At 38.5% G+C, this 20,333-nt stretch overlaps 2 long non-coding RNA genes across 2 annotated transcripts; both read right to left on the minus strand.

Annotated features, from left to right (window-relative positions):
- On the minus strand, positions 1,123–17,378 carry LOC109947827. The gene is made up of 2 exons (XR_002270598.1): positions 17,174–17,378; positions 1,123–1,161 (listed from the first exon to the last, which is right to left on the minus strand). It is a non-coding gene; the product is annotated as an uncharacterized LOC109947827 (long non-coding RNA).
- On the minus strand, positions 7,356–10,048 carry LOC109947825. The gene is made up of 4 exons (XR_002270596.1): positions 9,882–10,048; positions 9,050–9,180; positions 8,466–8,576; positions 7,356–8,064 (listed from the first exon to the last, which is right to left on the minus strand). It is a non-coding gene; the product is annotated as an uncharacterized LOC109947825 (long non-coding RNA).

Here is a 20,333-nt window from a genome sequence, read left to right on the forward strand (position 1 = left end):
GTTTTTTCATGGGCTTCAGTCAAGCAAAACACAGTTGCATTGTCAACTGCAGAAGCAGAATACGTCTCAGTAGCTGAGGCAACTGCTCAAGCTATCTGGCTAAGGTTTGTGTTGGATGATTTTGGTGAAATGCAACCTGATGCAACACCATTGTTTTGTGACAAAATGTCAGCAATATCAATGGTCAAAAACCCTGTTTTCCATCAGAAAACAAGGCACATAAACCGAAGGTATCATTTCATAAGGGAAGCTTTACAAGAAGGGGTGATTGACATGAGATTCTGCAGAAGTGAAGAACAGTTGGCAGATATTTTTACAAAAGCTCTGCCCAAAGATCGATTCAATTATTTGAGGTTGAAGCTTGGAGTTAAACCAGTAAGCAGCTTAGGAGAGGCTGTTGAGAGTTAAGCTGCATACTAGTCTTGAATCAAGCTGCAGATGTTAATCCTGCAGATTGACAGTAAAGAGGATGAAGAATCGAAGGAGCTGAAGAACTTTCCTGTTATAGTAATAGCTGTTATAGGATATGTCCAACGGCTAGTTTTCTTACTATTTTGAGAAACTCTACAGCTGTCATTCTTAGCTGTCTTAGTCCTTTCTGCTGTAACGATTTCTAGCCTAGGTGTAAGAATCATAGCCTCCAATGACCTTGAATGGCTGGAGATGAGTCCTTGTGTCCTAGTTTTTAGGATCTATTTTTTTGGCAGCTTGTGTCATGACTATAGTGTGTTTTTGGCTCTGATGCAATACATGAAAAATAGACTGAAACATTCTCATTCTCTCTGAGTTTTTCTCTCCTCTGCATACGTTGCTTACAAAAGGTTTTATTTTGTTCTGTAAATCAGTCACTAAAACCAGCAAGCTAAATACCAAATTCTAACACAAACTCAATATTTTTTTCAAAATCATTTTCAAAAATGGTGAACAAAGTCGTTGAGTATGTAGACTAGTAATAAGTTATGGGTTTATCCAGAGAAAGAAGACAGAAAAAAATAGAAAAGAAAGTGTGGGATGACTTGATTAAAAAAAAAATTTTGTACAACAAAAATATAAGCAAACTATAAGCACATAGCAAGAACATCCTCTCAAACAAAGCTATATGGCCACAACTGACAAAAGGGATCAGGGAAATTAGTAATTGCTTGTATATATGGCTTCCACCTAAATAAAATCACACCATTTCCCTGCATTGTGCAAAGCCACATGGTAGTCACTTTGCCTGCTTGTTTAGTCACAAAGCAGAACAACTTTGTACAACAAAAATAACTTCAGTATTATAGCTCTACCTCTACCATTATTTTTCTTCTTTGATCCGTGGACTAATCTGTCATGCAGAATCCTTTGCCTTGCCCCAGGTACCTGCACCACATGCACAACAAACGAAACCAAAATGCAGGTTTAAGCAGCAATTAGTATAAGATTTTCGTGAAGATTATGTATATATGATATGTTTTCCAAGTATACTTGCCTTCCAAGCATCATGACAGTAGCTTCAGGATTAGCACTCGGGGTGTGTATATATTATAAAACGTTGAACCATCAATAACCCTCAGAGAATCAATACCAAGAACTCTATATCCTTTATCAACAACCCTCCCAACTTGACACCCTCCATGATAGCCATATGGTCTGTTGGAAATTTTGGAAATAACACATATTATTAAACCCTTAATTATGAATTTCCACAATCATCATACCTGTGGTGAAAATAAACTATCAGATAGAAAATAGGGAGCAGAATCTTCAAAAAAATAACAAAAAAGGAATCTTGGGTGGGAATCATAGACAATGATTGCAAAAAATGGGCCGCCCCAGCGCCTAGCCGCCTAGGCCGATTTTTCCAACACTGTTTAAAACTCCTACAAACTATTTCAGTTGTTCTCAAATGATCCATAACTCTAATTCACGAGCACAAAATGACATACATATGGCAATCACAGACAACGATTGTGAAAAATCAGCCGCCGAGCGCTAGCCGCCTAGGCGGCCTAGGTTGATTTTTCTGACACAGTTTAAAACTCCCACAAACTATTTCAGCTGCTCTCAAATGATCCATAACTCTAATTAACAAGCACAAAATGACATACATATGGGAATCACAGACAACGATTGCGAAAAATCGGCCGCCGTGGGCCTAGGCGGCCGCCTAGCCCGATTTTTTTCCAACACTGTTTAAAACTCCCACAAACTATTTCACCTTTTCTCAAATGATCCATAACTCTAATTACCAAGCACAAAATGACATATATGTATATATATGCATAGTTCGAGTATGAAATTATCAAAATGGCATCGATGTCATCCTCAGGTGAGAGCTTCTGGTCTCTATGCGAGCTCTCTTTTCCTCAGCTTCCGCTGCTTTCTCTTTGCCTTTTCCTGGCTTCTTCGTCTTCTTCCCCATGTCTGGAAAACACAGCCAACGAGGCTCAGACTCGGCACGAGGAACAAGAGATAGTTACCTGGACGACGCTAATACTACGATTTTTATTATTTAAAAATAGTATCGCCGCGGCTATACTATTTGTGATGTGTGGCAAAATGTGAGCTAGCGCCAGGCGATTCTTTTTTTTTTTTTTTTTTTATAATATAAATAGTATAGCCGCTCGGCTGTACTCATATTAAATATAATATACCTAAAGAGTATCGCCACGAGGCTATACTATAATTTTTTATTATTAAAAAAAATTGTATAACCGTGCAGCTATACTATTTTTGACACGTGGCGAAACGGGGGCTAGCTGCTAGGGGTGGGCACTCAAACCGGCGAACCGGAAATCGAAACCGAACCGCACCGAACTAAACTGGAAAAAAATCGAGTTGACCAAAAAGTCAAAAACCGGTCAAAAACCGAACCGGACCGGTTTGGACCGGTTCCGGATCCGGTTCCATGTCTTCAAAAACCGAACCGGGCCGAACCGAACCGGTGAAACTAACAATATATATAATTTCAATATATATTTATATTTAATGCTATATTTTTAATTTCACTAAAAAAAATTTAATATTTATCCAAGTTCAATGTCAAAATATCTCTCTTTTCTCACTTTAATATTTATTTTTTATATGAAATTGAATAATTTGTTAATTTTCAAGTAAAAAAATAATATTTCAGTTGAGAATTGTATTAAAAAATAATTTTAAAAAATAATTTTTATAATCCGGTTCAAAACCGAACCGGAACCGGAACCGGACCGAAACCGGTTCAAACCGAACCGGACAGTTTTTGAAATTTTTTTATTAAAACCGAACCGAACCAAATCGGATGAATAGTATCGGATCGGTTCTAATTTGAGGCAAAAACCGGTCCAAACCGAACCGTGCCCACCCCTACTAGCTGCCATGTGGGTGGTTTTTTATTATAAATTGTATAGCCCGCGGTTATACGATTTTGTTTATAATAAAAAAAAAACGGTAGTATAGCCTCGTGGCTATCTCTTTAAGTATATTATATTTAATATGAGTATAGCCGCATGCCTATACTATTTATAATATTAAAAAATAGCACGTGGCGAAACGGGGGCTAGCTGCCATGTGGGTGGTTTTTTTTATTATAAATAGTATAGCCGCCTGGCTATACTTTAATTTTTTTTTTTTTTCCCCAATTGGGGTAATTTCATTTTTGGTCACTGGGGTTAGGCCTGAATTTAAATTTGGTCATCGAAATTTTAATTTTTCGATTTTTGTCACTATAGTTGTTGTCGTTAACAAATAAAGTCAAATCCATTAATTTTGTTAGTTAAGTTTAAAAAATAAATTATAAAAAAGTAATTTTTTTGGGATACATTTTTGGTCGGTGATAGCAAATCCAGCACAATATCACACCTTCCTCACATCACCGACCTCTACCCAGCCACCTTATCCCAGACAACCACCACCACCAACATAGCATCCCAGTCACAAAATTCAAAAGACTTCTCAACCCACCCAAATTCAAAGAGAAACGAAATCAAAATTAATTCCTATTGTTACAAAATTCAAAACCCAACTATAATTAACCCCAAATATTCAAAAAAAAAAAAATCATGTAATAATGCTTCTATCTAATGGACCAAACAAATAGTATAGTCAGTCGCGCGGCTATACTACAGTTTTTAGAGCACTTCCACTCATTTGCCATGGCAAAAGGCAGGGGCAATGAATAGTGGTAGCCCTTGCAAAAGGCTTGTGGTGTTTCCACCCATTGTCATGGAAACCCAAGGGCAAGCACTATTCACATAAGATATGAGGAGAGGAATTTGTATAGATTTTTGGTGTGGGAAGTGAAGAATAAGACTAAGTAGTTATTTAAAAAATTCTGAATTTTTTTGGTGTTTTTAAAGATTTTTTTTCATTAATTTTTGTTGTTGTTGACGTTAACAAACCCAGGCAACAACCCATGCTGTTCTTGCCTTTGGGCCAGCCCAGGCTTGTGGAGCCCACCAGCTACCAGGGCTGCATTTGCTTGCTAGAACATCGAATTGGGGCTTGGGCCCCCTCCAGCCCGGGCCACAACTACAGCTGGAAGTGCTCTTATTATTAAAATGGGTGCTAGCCGCCAAGTGGGGTCTCTATTTTTCTTATAAATAGTATAGCCGCCGAGCTATACTTATTTTTCATTTTTTCGTAAATAGTATAGCCGAGGGGCGATACCTTGGTCTTTTATTTTTTAAAAAAAAAATAGTATAGCCACCGGCTATACTCTTTAGATACTAGGAGCTTTTTTTTTTTTTTTTTCTATCTCTTTTCCCCCGCACCAAAGCCATGCATCATGCATGACAAGTATCAGTGTCCCAAACTGAAGGGTTTTAGTCCATTTTGGTGAGAGCATTAACGCTTGTGATGTGGCCAAAAGTAAAGCAAGAGCTTGTAGTGTTGGAGTCAAACTAAATAGAGAATTAATTGAAATAAACTTTTGCAGGGTCGTTATAACTTTTGAAGCTCATATGGTCTCAGATCAGAAACACTATGGCAAACAGTTATAATGTTACTTAATAATGCTCATTAAAATAAAATAAAAACTGCACTATAACTAAATACAATTTAATTCCATTTGTAACCCAGTTACCTGAGCATCAAAGTCTTCAACTTAGCTCAGGCTTATTGCTCTTATATAAATCCTTACCCTCTTCTCTCCAACCATCAACAAAGCCAATCTAGCTAACCCTTTTTCTGATATAGTGCAAAAGTAAGAGTTCCAGGTTTGCCAATAACCATGTCTAGAAAAGTTGAAGCAATATTTTCACTACTGCTAATGGCAGCATGCAGAGTTTTTACCTTCTGGTGCCATTTAAGTTGCTTTGGTTTTGGAGGATTCAGGATTGTGATATGCATTTGAAGGAGAATAACAGCTAATTAATCTCATTAAAATAACTCTCTCTCTCTCTCTCTCTCTCTCTCTCTCTCTCTCTCTCTCTCTCTCTCGTACATCATTGAAATCCTTTCTTTCTTCCTTTGTCCAAAAACAACTGAGTAACCATCAATGGGAAAAAAGGGATTAGCAATATTTCCTAGTTCCTCTTCAAAGGGAAATGCAAGACACCATCTTCTAATAAAAGAAGTAAATTAGCAAACCAAATGATGATGCAGCTCAAGTAGTATTAGATGAGGTCATTTTTGTAGATTTTAGGTTCAATTCCTTTTGCAAGGAAAAAGAAAACTGGAATGTGGACAGATCATCTGTATTTTGACACTTCGTAATAACATTTGATTGGGAACATACACAGGCGAAATAAACTCCATTAAAATGGGGGCAGATTTTCTAAATTTGCAACAAAATAAAATCCCAAGTGCTTATGTAAAACAATGATGTGTGAACTTGAAAATCATGCATATCAGGTGCTTATGTAAGTCACCATTGAGGTATATTATAGCAAATGCAGTACCTATACATATTCTTCTGCCAAATAACAGGATTAAAACTTCCTGTATGTCATGCATACATGGGTTTCTAGCCAAGCCAAATCAAAAGCGGAGCATATAGCCAAGCCCTAAACCCTCGGATAAACTCCAAAATAGAATAGCTTAAGAGTATAGCCGTGCGGCTATACTCAATAAATACGGGAGCTTAAGAGTATAGCCTTCTGGCTATACACCAAAATAGAATACTTTAAAAGTATCACCGGGTGGCTATACTCCAAAAATATAATATCGTACAAGTATAGCTGATCGGCGATACTTGATAAGTATAAGCGTAAGCGTACAGCCGATCGGCTATACTCGAAAAATAGAATCTCTTAAACGTATAGCTGCGCAACTATACCCCTTGAGTACCATAACATGGATTTCGCCTTTTTAATTACTTTAATTAGTAGTTATGTTTTAGTTATTATTTACTTAGTGAATTATTAGTGTTTAAATATTTTATTAAACAAAAAAAATAGAAATTTTTAATTACTATGTATTAAGTAATTCATGAAGTTAATTAAAATATTTAATATTAATTATTCACTAAAGAAATAATAATTAAAATATAATTACTAATTTAACTAATTAAATAAGGCTAAGATATTATTTAATTACTAAAAATAAAATTGAAAAAAATTAATTAACATAAACATACTAAGTTTATATTTATTTTAAACAAAAAAATCTCTAAAAAGGAAACGTCGTCGGCACATGTCTATCCCGTCGAAATTTGCCTTTTGACCTCTCCCGATGAAGTTTCGTCAAATTTCTCTCTATTAAATCTATGTTTTGGATATATTGAAACTAGGGAATTAATCTATATATATAAAGCAAAAGGCAGAGAATGGTGAAACATTCAAAATACTAGAAAATGCCCTTGGTTAATGCAAACATTAAGAATTGAAATTATTAATTAAATGAGGATAATATGGTAAATTCATAATTTTTCGTATTAAAAAAATTAAAATTAAAAGAAAATTCAGATAATGGGTCCTATTTTTATGGAACACAAATATCCATTATCTTTTTTAATTTTAAAATAAATTTAAATTTTTTAAAAAAAAAACCTCTCGCATGCACGGAAGCGCGTGCAGAGAGGCTAGTATCTATAAAGTATAAACTAATTCAAATAGGAGGGTCCCTTCTTTAATTCTTTTTTAATAAAACGTATAGCTAAGCGGATATACTGCGTTTAAAATTAAAAAACATATAGCCGGGCGGCTATACTACGTTTTTTCAAATTAAAAACAGTACAGCCGCCCAGCTATAGCATTTCTGATGAATAAATGATGAAGGAAAGAGATTTTCAAAGATGGACCGTAGAGTCTTGGAGAAGGACATTTCGAGAAACAAGAGCCCTCAAAACACTTTGGAGTGGGGGATATCAAACTATGATCACAATTATGTATCCCAAACCAAACTATAAGCACATAGCAAGAACATCCTCTCAGACAAAGCTATATGGCCACAACTGACAGAAGGGATCGGGGAAATTAGTAATTGCTTGTATATATGGCTTCCACCTATACAAAATCACACTATTTCCCTGCATTGTGCAAAGCCACATGGTAAACTCACTTTGCCTGCTTGCTTAGCCACAAAGCAGAACACCTTTGTACAACAAAAATAACTTCAGTATTAAAGCTCTACCTCTACCATTATTTTCAAATATGACAAAACTTACGTATATCCTTGGCTAGCCTAGCCTAATATTATACCTTGCCGTATATGGTTCGCATGACATGGCTCTACTGCATGATCAGACAGGCTGCAAATTTCATTAAGCCAAAGCAATCGTAGGGCAACTCTTCTTTGGCAGGTCAATGAAAGTGATTGTACATTTGTAGCTGCATCAGTCACCAGTGCCTGCCAAGAAAGAGGAGCCCTATGACTGCTTTGCTTACTTGATAAGTATACTTCTTCTAGTATGTATAGCTTCTTCAAGATACTTTTTCAATGATGGCCCGACACAGGTGTTATATAAGGGCTCAAAGACTCCAAGAGATAAAATAAACCAGTAAGCACAAATGGCATATCCTGAGGATTATGCTGTGAACATCCATCAAGGGCTGATTTTCAGGGATTTTGTTGGGGCCAGGGCTCATTCTGCTGCTAGATTCTTCTCCTCCTTATCCAAGCCTTGAAAGCGCTCTTTCCTAGCATATGAGATTCTTCCACTCTCTGTGTCCATGAAAATGTGCAATGAAGTTGAAGCAGGAAAGAAGTAGATGAAAGGAGATGCCTCCCCATATTATTATAAGGGGCTGAGAAAGAAAGGGCTAACAGCATATCCTAATCTTATTCGTCTTCTTTTCTTTTTTGCCTACGTGTGTATATTAGTAATTTCTGTCTTGAATACAAAGGAGTCTCACTTTTATAGTGAGCCATCATTATAGGATCTCCAAATTAGTTTGACTTTAGTTAATCTGCTGCACTTTCAGTCCTTCTGTGGGTATCTCTTTCTAACCATGCCATGATTGTGCGCAATGCCTCATTCGTTAATTTGGTAATCATTTTTCAAATCTTTCTTTTGCGAACGATGTACAAAAAAATCATCACAACTAAAGAAAAATAAGGCCTACCTCAAGGACTTCATGAAGTTAGAGCAGCCCATGTGATCAAATGTTCTGAAACTGCTTGCAGTTGTATTGTGTCATCCTCACCTCCTTACTAGTTTCCTTCCTAATTACGCTCTTAACAAAATAAACAAAAACTAACTAATTATTTTTAAAGCTAATTTAGTTTTATTAGTAAGGCGTATATTCAATCACAGGAAGGCTAATCTAGTCAAACTGAGTACAGAAAGTTTTTCTTGAACCATACCAGATCTGATCAATTCAACACCATATGTGATGATAGGTAAATAAACATGACACCAACTATATAGATTTTAAAATTTTAGGTTCCAATCTTTACAATATTAATCAAATGTCTCAGAGACATATATTCCAGTAATCATTAATTGACTTTATGTTTGGGAAACATAAGTGACCAGATCAATTTTCCTTTTTTGGTCCATGGACTAATCTGTCATGCAGAATCCTTTGCCCTATGTACCCACACCACATGCACAACAAACGAAACCAAAATGCAGGTTGAAGCAGCAATTAGTATAAGATTTTCGTGAAGATTATGTATATATGATATGTTTTCCAAGTATACTTACCTTCCAAGCATCATGACAGTAGCTTGAGGATTAGCACCATCAATAACCCTCAGAGAATCAATACCAAGAACTCAATATCTTTTATCAACAACCCTCCCACCTTGACACCCTCCACGATAGTGCCATATGGTCTGTTGGAAATTTTGGAAATAACATATATTATTAAAGCCTTAAATTTTGGAAATTTTGCAAAATACATACAGTTTAGGAAATTCTTGCAATGAATCTATATGGGAATTCTGAATTTCCACAATCATCATACCTTTGGTGAAAATAAACTATCAGATAGAAAACAATAACAAAAAAGGAATCTTGGGTGGGAATCACAGACAACGATTGCAAAAAATAGGCCGCCCAGCGCCTAGCTGCCGCCTAGGCCGATTTTTCCAACATTGTTTAAAACTCCTACAAACTATTTCAGTTGTTCTCAAATGATCCATAACTCAAATTAACGAGAACAAAATGACATACATATGGGAATCACAGACAATGATTGCCAAAAATCGGCCGCCGAGCGCCTAGTCGCCTAGGCGGCCGCCTAGGCAGATTTTTCCAACACAGTTTAAAACTCCCACAAACTATTTCAGCTGCTCTCAAATGATCCATAACTCTAATTAACAAGCACAAAATGACATACAAATGGGAATCACAGACAACGATTGCGAAAATCAGCCGCCGAGCGCCTAGCGGCCGCCTAGCCCCATTTTTTTCCAACACTGTTTAAAACTCCCACAAACTATGTCAGCTGTTCTCAAATGATCCATTACTCTAATTAACAAGCACAAAATGACATATATGTGTATATACATGCATAGTTCGAGTATGAAATTACCAAAATGGCATCGATGTCGTCATCAGGTGAGAGCTTCTGGTCTCTCTGCGAGCTTTCTTTTCCTCAGCTTTCGATGCTTTCTCTTTGCCTTTTCCTGGCTTCGTCGTCTTCTTCCCCATGTCTGGAAACAAAGCCAAAGAGGCCCAGACTCGGCGCGAGGAAGAAGAGAGAATTATCTGGACGACGCTAATATAATGATTTTTATTATTTAAAAATAGTATGGCCGCGCGGCTATACTATTTGTGACGCGTGGCGAAATGTGAGCTAGCGCCAGGCGGGTCCTTTGCCGTTCGGTTTTTGTTTTTCATAAAAAACGTATAGCCGCTAGGCTAAACTCGGTTTTTGTTTTTAAATAAAAATAGTAAAGCCGCGCGGCTATACTATTAGGGTTGAGTGGTTTATTCTTCTTTCTAGGATGGTATTTACAGAAGGAAAGTAATTACAATCCCATCTAATACGGGAATCTTATAATTATACGCGATTACAATTCTTAATTTAAATCAATTAAATGATTTACGCCAACATTCTCTCTTCAAATGTACATGTGAAAAAAAAAAAAAAAAATCAAGCTATTTTGAGACTTTCTAATAACATAAACTTCTTGCTTAAGTCTGATTACCTTGCCATAGTTTGCAAAGTTTTTTTTAAGGATGTACTCAACATTTGCAGGATCTGTGGTGATAACATAATTTATGAGTTTTGTGTTTGTATCCAAAGTCAGACATGTAATCGTGCAACCTAGAGAAGTTCATTAGAGTGTTTAAGAAGTTTGTGACAACAGGATGATATTATTAGAATAATATATTGTAATTGATATGTTATTATTGTAATATGTTAATTATAACCATACATAGAGTAGTTACTTGATATAGGTAGACAGATCCAAATCAATCCCTAGGATTGGGGATCACGCTATGGAGATTCTGTAATATTGGTAGTATATATTTTGCTGTACTCTACTATTGACAATATAACAAAACCTTCCAACTTTCTTCACATGGTATCAGAGCTACGCCCTAGTGCCTGATTTCCTAACCTTTTCAAAACCCTCCAGCAAACCTGCAACCACCATGTCAGACAAAGAACAAACACCAGAAAACAAGAAATCCAATTCCAAAAATTCAAGCAATAGCAATAGCAATTCTAGTATGGATACATCAAATCCATACTATGTTCATTCTTCAGACCACCCTAGTCATATGCTCGTTCCAACAAAATTGAACGGCGCCAATTATCCATCTTGGAATAAATCCATGATTCATGCCCTCACAGCCAAGAACAAAATTGGCTTTGTCAATGGATCCATTAAGCCGCCATCAGAAACAGAAAACCCCACAGAATATGCTCTTTGGAATCAATGCAACAGTATGATTTTATCATGGCTTGCTCACTCCGTGGAACCCGATCTAGCCAAAGGGGTTGTCCACGCCAAGACCGCTCATCAAGTATGGGAAGATTTCAAAGACCAATTCTCACAAAAAAATGCGCCAACAATTTATCAGATTCAGAAGTCCATCGCCTCTCTCACACAGGGCACCATGACAGTCTCAGCCTATTTCACAAAACTCAAAGGCCTTTGGGACGAATTAGAAACATACAGAACTCCTCTCACTTGCAATGAGATGAAAGCACACAACGAAGAAAGAGAAGAAGATAAGATGATGCAATTTCTCATGGGCCTTAATGACACATTCAGTGGCGTTCGCAGCAACATCCTCATGATAACACCATTGCCCAAAGTCCGTCAAGCTTATTCACTTGTCATTCAAGATGAAACACAACGACAGATGACATCGGGAACAACCGAGAACTTTTCTATTGCTGCAGCTATCCAAAGCCGTCCAAACAATTCCAAAAATAAACATTGTGATCATTGTGATCGCAATGGTCATGTAATTGCAGATTGCAGGCAATTAAAATTCCATTGCAATTTTTGTAATCGAAACGGACATACGGAAGACACTTGCCGTTTCAAGGACGGAACCTACACATCAAGCGGACAAGGAAATCATGCCAGGAATGAAAACCAAGGGTCCAATCGAGGTACAAACTCACGCAGAAATTCTGGTTTCTCAGGTGGTAACACGCGCACCTTCACGCAGCAATCACATGGGTTTGTTCCACATGCGGGCTCATCCTTCCCATCCGCACACGCTGCACAGCAAGCTGGCTCTTCAAGTGTCACACAGCCTTCACAAAACCCAATTCAAGCTCCAGACTTTTCAGCTCAAACCTTCTTGAGTGGACTTACTTCTGACCAATATCAACAATTGGCCACAGCCATGTCACTAGTCAACACCAATGCATCATCCTCTGGTAATAACCATGCATTTGTGAATGCAGCAGGTCTGTCCACCTTTACTGTCCCTTCAATTAATTCTGTTTCTAGCAAACCTTGGATTTTGGATAGCGGGGCTACAGATCATATTACATCTAATTCTACACTTTTCACAAAAACGCAACCATCTCACACTCCCATTGTTAACTTACCCACCGGTTCTTCCGCACCAATTACTTCAGTTGGCACAATTCCTTTCAATAACACCATCACCTTAGATAATGTTTTGTGTGTTCCTTCCTTTCACTTGAATTTAATGTCAGCCAGTAAAATTACCGACTCACTCAATTGTTGTGTTATTTTGTTTCCCACATTTTGTGTCTTACAGGACTTGGCTACCGGGAAGATGATTGGTATGGGTAAACAACGTGGTGGTCTATATTACATGTCGCCTTTGCCAAGGATACCTGTTTCCTGTCAAGTTTCACAAACCTCCAATTTATGGCACCTTCGTCTCGGACACCCTTCACCTGCTCGGTTTCAATTACTTTCTTCATTGCTTCCTTCAAAAATTGCTTCTGTTGACAATAATTGTGGCATTTGTCATATGGCTAAACAAACAAGAATTCCTTTTCCACTAAGTTCTATTTCATCGCGTTCAGCATTTGACTTATTACATTGTGACATTTGGGGTCCACATAAAATAGCCTCTCATTCGGGAGCTCGTTTTTTTCTTACAATTGTTGATGACTTTACTCGATGCACTTGGCTTTTCTTGATGGTTCACAAATCTGAAACACAAACTCTTCTAAAATCTTTTTTTACTTTTGTCAAAACTCAATTCAATTTCAATGTTAAAGCCATTCGCACTGACAATGGTTCAGAATTTTTATCCATGAAAGCGTTTTTGCAAACCAATGGAATTGCACATCAACGATCATGTGTTCACACTCCACAACAAAATGGAGTTGTTGAGCGCAAACATCGTCACATTCTCAATGTTGCCCGTGCTCTACGTTTCCAAGCCAATTTACCTCTCATTTTTTGGGGGGAGTGTGTTTTAACTGCTGTCTATCTCATCAATCGTTTGCCCACTCCATTATTGTCCAATAAATCTCCTTTTGAGTTGCTCTATCACCAGCCACCAACCCTTAACCATCTTAGAGTTTTTGGGTGCCTTTGTTATGCTACTGTGACTCATCCCCTACAAAAATTTGATGCTCGTGCCACACCTTGTATTTTTGTTGGCTATCCAATGGGACAAAAGGGCTACAAACTTTTTGATCTGCACACCTCCAAATTTTTCGTTAATAGAGATGTTCAGTTCCATGAACATATTTTTCCTTTCTCCACTATCCCACCTCAACCTGCTTCCTCCACTCCTATTATTCCTAACCCAATTTTTGACATTGAACCACCACTTTCTATAAATCCCATTTCATCACCCAATGACATCACGTGTCCACCTCCTGCCATCCCAATCCCAACTAGCATTAACACACCTACCCATGACACCACATGTCCACCTCTTGATGCCTCCCTTGTAGAACCTACCAGCATCACTCCTTCCTCTCCACAACCTCCCCCCGCCACCACCAGTCAAGTGGTTCCCAACACTCCACCTATCTCCCATTCATCTGACCACACCTTGCCACTTCTTCATTTTCCATCTGAACCAACATTACTTGGTTCACCTCATTCATCTCCAATGGCTCCAACACGTCATTCCACTCGTCCAAGGCAGGCTCCCGCATGGCACCAACATTACCACATGTCCAACCATGCCTCTTCATCTGCCCGGTCGCCATCTGCTGTTACAGGTACAAAATACCCACTCTCTCATTTCTTGTCTTATTCTCGCCTTTCATCCCCCCATTATTCCTTTTTAGTTAACATTTCAGGCACCACTGAACCCACCAGTTATGCTCAAGCCATCCTTGATCCCAATTGGCAGCAGGCCATGCAAACAGAATTAGATGCTTTGGCGCAAAACAATACATGGACTCTTGTTCCGTTGCCACCTGGACACAAACCCATTGGTTGTAAATGGGTTTTCAAACTCAAATATAAATCTGATGGCACCATTGATCGTTACAAAGCCCGGCTTATGGCCAAGGGCTACACACAGGTGGAAGGCATTGATTACCAGGAAACATTCTCTCCTACAGCCAAACTCACCACATTGCGTTGTCTTCTCACTGTTGCCGCTGCTCGTAATTGGTTCATCCATCAATTAGATGTTCAGAATGCCTTCCTCCATGGCGATTTGCACGAAGTCGTGTACATGGACCTTCCTCCCGGACTTCGCCGACAGGGGGGGAATACTGTATGTCGACTCAATAAGTCCCTTTATGGACTTAAACAGGCTTCCAGGAACTGGTTTTCCAAATTTTCTGGTGCTATTCAACAGGCAGGCTTTCAGCAGTCAAAATCCGATTACTCCTTGTTCACCAAGGTTCGAAATAATTCTTTTACAGCTATTCTTATTTATGTGGATGACATACTTCTCACAGGGAATGATTTGCAAGAAATGGAGCATCTCAAATCTTTTCTCCTCAAGCATTTTCGCATCAAGGACCTTGGTGATTTAAAATACTTCTTGGGTATTGAGTTCTCTCGTTCCAAGAAAGGTATTTACATGTCTCAAAGGAAATATGCTTTGGACATATTACAAGATGCGGGTCTCTTAGGCTCTCGTCCAGATCAGTTTCCAATGGAGCAAAATCTCAGACTCACACCCACAGATGGAGCTTTACTCAATGATCCTATGAAATATCGACGGTTAGTGGGACGCTTGATCTACCTCACTGTAACAAGGCCCGACATAGTATATTCAGTTCGGACATTGAGTCAATTCATGCATGAGCCTAGAAAACCGCATTGGGATGCAGCACTCCGTGTTCTCAGATTCATCAAAAATTCTCCAGGTCAAGGCTTATTATTTCCTGCATCAAACAATCTTGCTTTGAGAGCTTACTGTGATTCAGACCATGCCGGATGCCGTACCACAAGACAATCTGTCACAGGTTTTTGTATTTTTCTGGGAAATTCTCTCATCTCATGGAAATCCAAAAAGCAACAACATGTTTCTCGTTCATCCGCAGAAGCAGAGTACCGAGCCATGGCAAACGCTTGTTTGGAACTCACTTGGCTACGATACATACTACATGATCTGAAAGTCCCTCAGGTGAACCCGGCTCCATTATATTGTGACAATCAGGCTGCTTTATATATTGCTGCGAACCCTGTATTCCACGAGCGCACCAAACATATTGAGATTGATTGTCACATCGTTCGAGAAAAGCTGCTTGCCGGATTGATCACTCCTTCATATGTCCCTTCCCACGCTCAGTTAGCAGACATTTTTACGAAGCCTTTGGGAAAGAATGACTATACCAGATTAAGCAGCAAGTTGGGACTTCATGACATTCACTCTCCAACTTGAGGGGGAGTATTAGAATAATATATTGTAATTGATATGTTATTATTGTAATATGTTAATTATAACCATACATAGAGTAGTTACTTGATATAGGTAGACAGATCCAAATCAATCCCTAGGATTGGGGATCACGCTATGGAGATTCTGTAATATTGGTAGTATATATTTTGCTGTACTCTACTATTGACAATATAACAAAACCTTCCAACTTTCTTCACAGATATCTCTTTTTGCTCTCAGTACCCAATCTTCTAGCATGGGACTGATCATAATTGTAGCTAAAATTACTGCTAAACTTATTGCTATGGAAGGTGTCGGAGTGGAAAGAAAATTCATGGTCTTACATATGAAACATTTCATTGAAAACAAGTAGACGCCTTCCTTTCCCCATGAAAACTACACCCTAACTGTCTTTTCATTATTCTCATTAGAGTGATTCTGTAAAGCGCATGCCTTTCTGTCTAGATATCGTTATTCAACTGATACAAGACCAACAATACTTCCCCCATTACAATTTACATCTGGTGATCCTCTCACAGAGAATTCAAGAAGAACCCAATCGATTTCAATCATGCTACAGCCCCGGACCTCCTTTTTTATCCCTGTTTCTTTCATTAAGGATTTGATTCTCTTTACGTCATCAAATCTACTAGCTTTGACATATATATCACACAAGTTCACATAAAAAGCATGGTTCAGAGGTTCCAAATCAATTAAATATTGCGCCACCCTTTCTCCTAACTCGACCTTTCCATGTATTTGACAGCCTCCGAGCAATGCACCCAAAACAAATGTATCTGGCTTCATTGGCATGCTTCTTATAAGCATATCAACCCGGCACGACTAAGCATATCAACCATGTTTGCATAGTGATAGAGCTGCGGTTCAATTAAGTAAACACGCTTCATCACACGAAAACACCAGCGACCTTTCTCTACTAAACCAGAATGAGCACAAGCTGACAATAGCCCAACAAATGTCACATGGTTCGGCTTCACCCCAGTTGTTTCCATCTGTCTAAAAATATCAAAAGCCTCATTGCCAAACCCACGCAGAGCCAGCACTGAAATCATAGCTGTCCATGCCAAAGTATCCTTGTTGGGCATTTCCTGATAGACCTCATACGCTTTGTCCACACATCCGCACAATAACCACATCACTCGCCAGGCAACTTCTCCTCAGGTACCCATGCACCCATATCCCATGATCATATGCACCAAGATGAGCACAAGCTGCAAGGACACTGGCAATTGTGATCTTATAATTATCCGGTCTAACCATATCACCACTGGTGATCTGGCCTCCTTTGGCCGACCACCATGAACAAACAAGGTCAAGCAATATGTACTACAATCACCTCCCAGTGACCATCTTCTGAAGATTCGATATAAACCCTTCTATGTCCTGGGTCAAAATGGTTTGCTTCTGGTCATTGGTTGGGAAAGGTAGATACGGTTAAAATAATAATCTAACTATGATCACAATTATGTATCCCAAACCAAACTATAAGCACATAGCAAGAACATCCTCTCAGACAAAGCTATATGGCCACAACTGACAAAAGGCATCCACCTTCCATTCCACCTATATAAAATCACACTATTTCCCTTGCTTAGTCACAAAGCAGAACAACTTTGTACAACAAAAATAACTTCAGTATTATAGCTCTACCTCTACCTCTACCATTATTTTCAAATATGACAAAACCTACGTATATCCTTGGCTAGCCTATGTTTTGCATGACAGGGATCTACTGCATGATCAGACAGGCTGCAAATTTCATTAAGCCAAAGCAATTGTAGGGCAACTCTTCTTTGGCAGGTCAATGAAAGTGATTGTACATTTGTAGCTGCATCAGTCACCAGTGCCTGCCAAGAAAGAGGAGCCCTATGACTGCTTTGCTTATTTGACAAGTATACTTCTTCTAGTATGTATAGATGCTCCTGCTTGTGTTTCAATGATGGAGCGGCACGAGTTATATAAGGGCTCAAAGACTCCAAGAGATGGAATAAACCAGTAAACACTAATGACATATCCTAAGGGTTATGCTGTGAACATCCATCAAGGGCTGCTTTTCAAGGATTCTGTTGGGGCCAGGGCTGCTTCGGCTGCTAGATTTTTCTCCTCCTTATCCGAGCCTTGAAAGCTGCCCTTCTTTTTCTTATTGAAATACAGGCTAATGTTGCTGCAGGTTGGAAGGCCTGTAATCTATGGCCTTGCAGCAAATGGAGAATGTGGCGTGAGACGGGGTTATCGAAATGCTGAAAGATGAGTTTGAGCTCACTATGGCCCTCTGTGGCTGCCCTGGTGTTATGGATATTACCAGGAGCCATGTGAGAACAGAATGTGACAAACTCCACTCCATGCTTTAATTTGTTTTAGAAGCATCAAAATGAAATTATGCAGAGAGATGGATGAAATGAGAATGAGGCCATCAATTATTTGGGAAACTGCTTCAATTAACAGCTATTGGATTTCAACTTGTTTTTTCTTCTCTAAATTTATATTTACTATGGAAGTGATAGCATAACATGTGTTTACGTGCCGGAGAGAGCCATATTTCGGAAGTCAATTTCCTATGCAAGGGGCATAGCTTTGATCAGCATTTCAAACCGATACATTCAAGGTGCTAGGCGGGAGGCCACCGCTGCGATTTCATCCTAATCGTAAGGAGTAGCCGCCAGGGAGTTGGGCCCCGCCTAGGCCGCCTAGCGCCAGCCTAGACCGCCTAGACCGCCTAGCCCCCGCCTAGGCCGCCTAGCCCCAACCTAGGCCGCCTAGCGCCAGCCTAGACCTCCTGGGCTGGTCTGGGCTGGCGTTTTGCCGTTGAGGCGTCGACGCTTAAGGTGGCACTGAGGCGCTGCATGAAGAAAGACCGAGAAAGAGAGATGAAGCCGAAACAGCGAGAAGGAGTGCTGGCTGCGCTGGGAAGAAGAAGACATATAACCTAATTTTTAATATAACTAACGGGTTGGGTTTTGTAAAATGGGCTTAAACATTGTATTAAAATGGCCCTATACTAAAAAAAGTTTTTAGCAGTTTTTTTATTATTTAAAATATCAAGGATACAGAAAATACAGAAGTAAAAGTCGTAAAATATCAAGGTTCAAAAATGTTAAACTTGTTAACCACCATAATAATTACGGCTACTTGAATCTCATTGAATATTCAAATAATATTTACTGAACAAAGAAAAGGTTTCAATGTCCATGCAAAGATTCTATATGTTACCTCCATTATGAAACTAGAACCTGCATGAAGAAGATCAATTGGAGCCGCTATTGCGCTCAACTTTTCTTCAATGCTTAAATTTGAATATTTGCCTTCAGTCAATCCTAACAACCATACTTCTCCTAGATGGCTCTCATCAATTTTGGTGTATACTATCACCATGTTATCTTTACTTTTGCCATGGTTCATATAAGTCAACTTTTTCATTTTGGAATTTCCTGAATTGCACCCAAAATCATCATCATTGCTACATGTACCACTGTCACCGAGGTCATCATCAACTGCTCCAGAGTCTTCGGTATCTAATTGGGATTCCTCCACTTTCTTTTCAGAAGAATTAATGCGCACACGATATGTGGATGATGAAATCTTTTCAAATAATGTAATATCACTTGAAAGAGTTGAACCAATTAAAGACTCTAGTTCCTCTATTCCACTGGAAAGGTTCAATTCAGAAATCTGCAAAACAAAAACAAGGTCCATCACTAATTCAAGTGTAATATCACATGAGAGATTATGATAACAATATTTTCAAGAAAATTACCTGCAATATTGACTTCACCAACTTAGAATCTTTCAACCCATGAATTCCTCACTCTAGCAGAACTCCGAACAATTCACCCTTCAAAGTACCTGGACGTAAACCATACTTCACTATAAGGCTCATTTCCTAGATAACAGAAGATTCAATTTGAAAAACCAAATTTCACATTTATAGGTAGGTTTATGCAACAACAGATAAAGCTTATTAATTGTAGAATACAAATAAAACCATCATAAAAAAGTAAATAAAGGCTCATGCGCATGTCTAGTCATTAAAGCAAATAATTCCAGAGACAAGCGGAGACAAATAAACATATGCTCAACAGATGTTATTGAGGAATGCACGATAATGCCAACAAACAAAACTGAAGAAACTATTTCCTTTAACATTCAATCACTACATGTTATATGTAAAATCTAAAATTTCTGATTTTGGTCCTTAAGTATGGAAAATGAATCTATCCAATTGGGGCTCTGCCTCAAGGTAGAAATAGATTATTCGGAGTAATGACAGATCTTAAATGACTATTGCCAATAAGGCTTTGAATACTCAAGGTTTTGGGTGATGAACACATATTATTGGGCATCTATAGCACTTAACTTGCAGAATACAGATGTGTTGATAATTAAATACATTTACTAGAGAGGAAATGGAGCTTAGAAAAAATCAATTGCAACTATGGGAGTCAAATTAGAAGACCTTGCTAAGGGCATCCTTTCGCATTAATGGGCGCTAAGGAGGAGGCACTACCAAAAAAAAAGTGTCATTACCGACCAACATTTTTCGAAGGCCCCGAAATTCCCTCGGTAAAAGTGTTTTTTCCGACCAAGCAGGAAGATTGCATAATCAAGCAAGTTGAGAGACATAGTGCTGAAAGATGGTCGGGGGTATTCAGTAATGTAACAATATGTTTCAATTCAATATGAATCTAATAATTACTCTCAAGTTTTAGTTGCC

Source organism: Prunus persica, chromosome G3, assembly GCF_000346465.2.
Source record: "Prunus persica cultivar Lovell chromosome G3, Prunus_persica_NCBIv2, whole genome shotgun sequence".
Classification (NCBI taxonomy): domain Eukaryota; kingdom Viridiplantae; phylum Streptophyta; class Magnoliopsida; order Rosales; family Rosaceae; genus Prunus; species Prunus persica.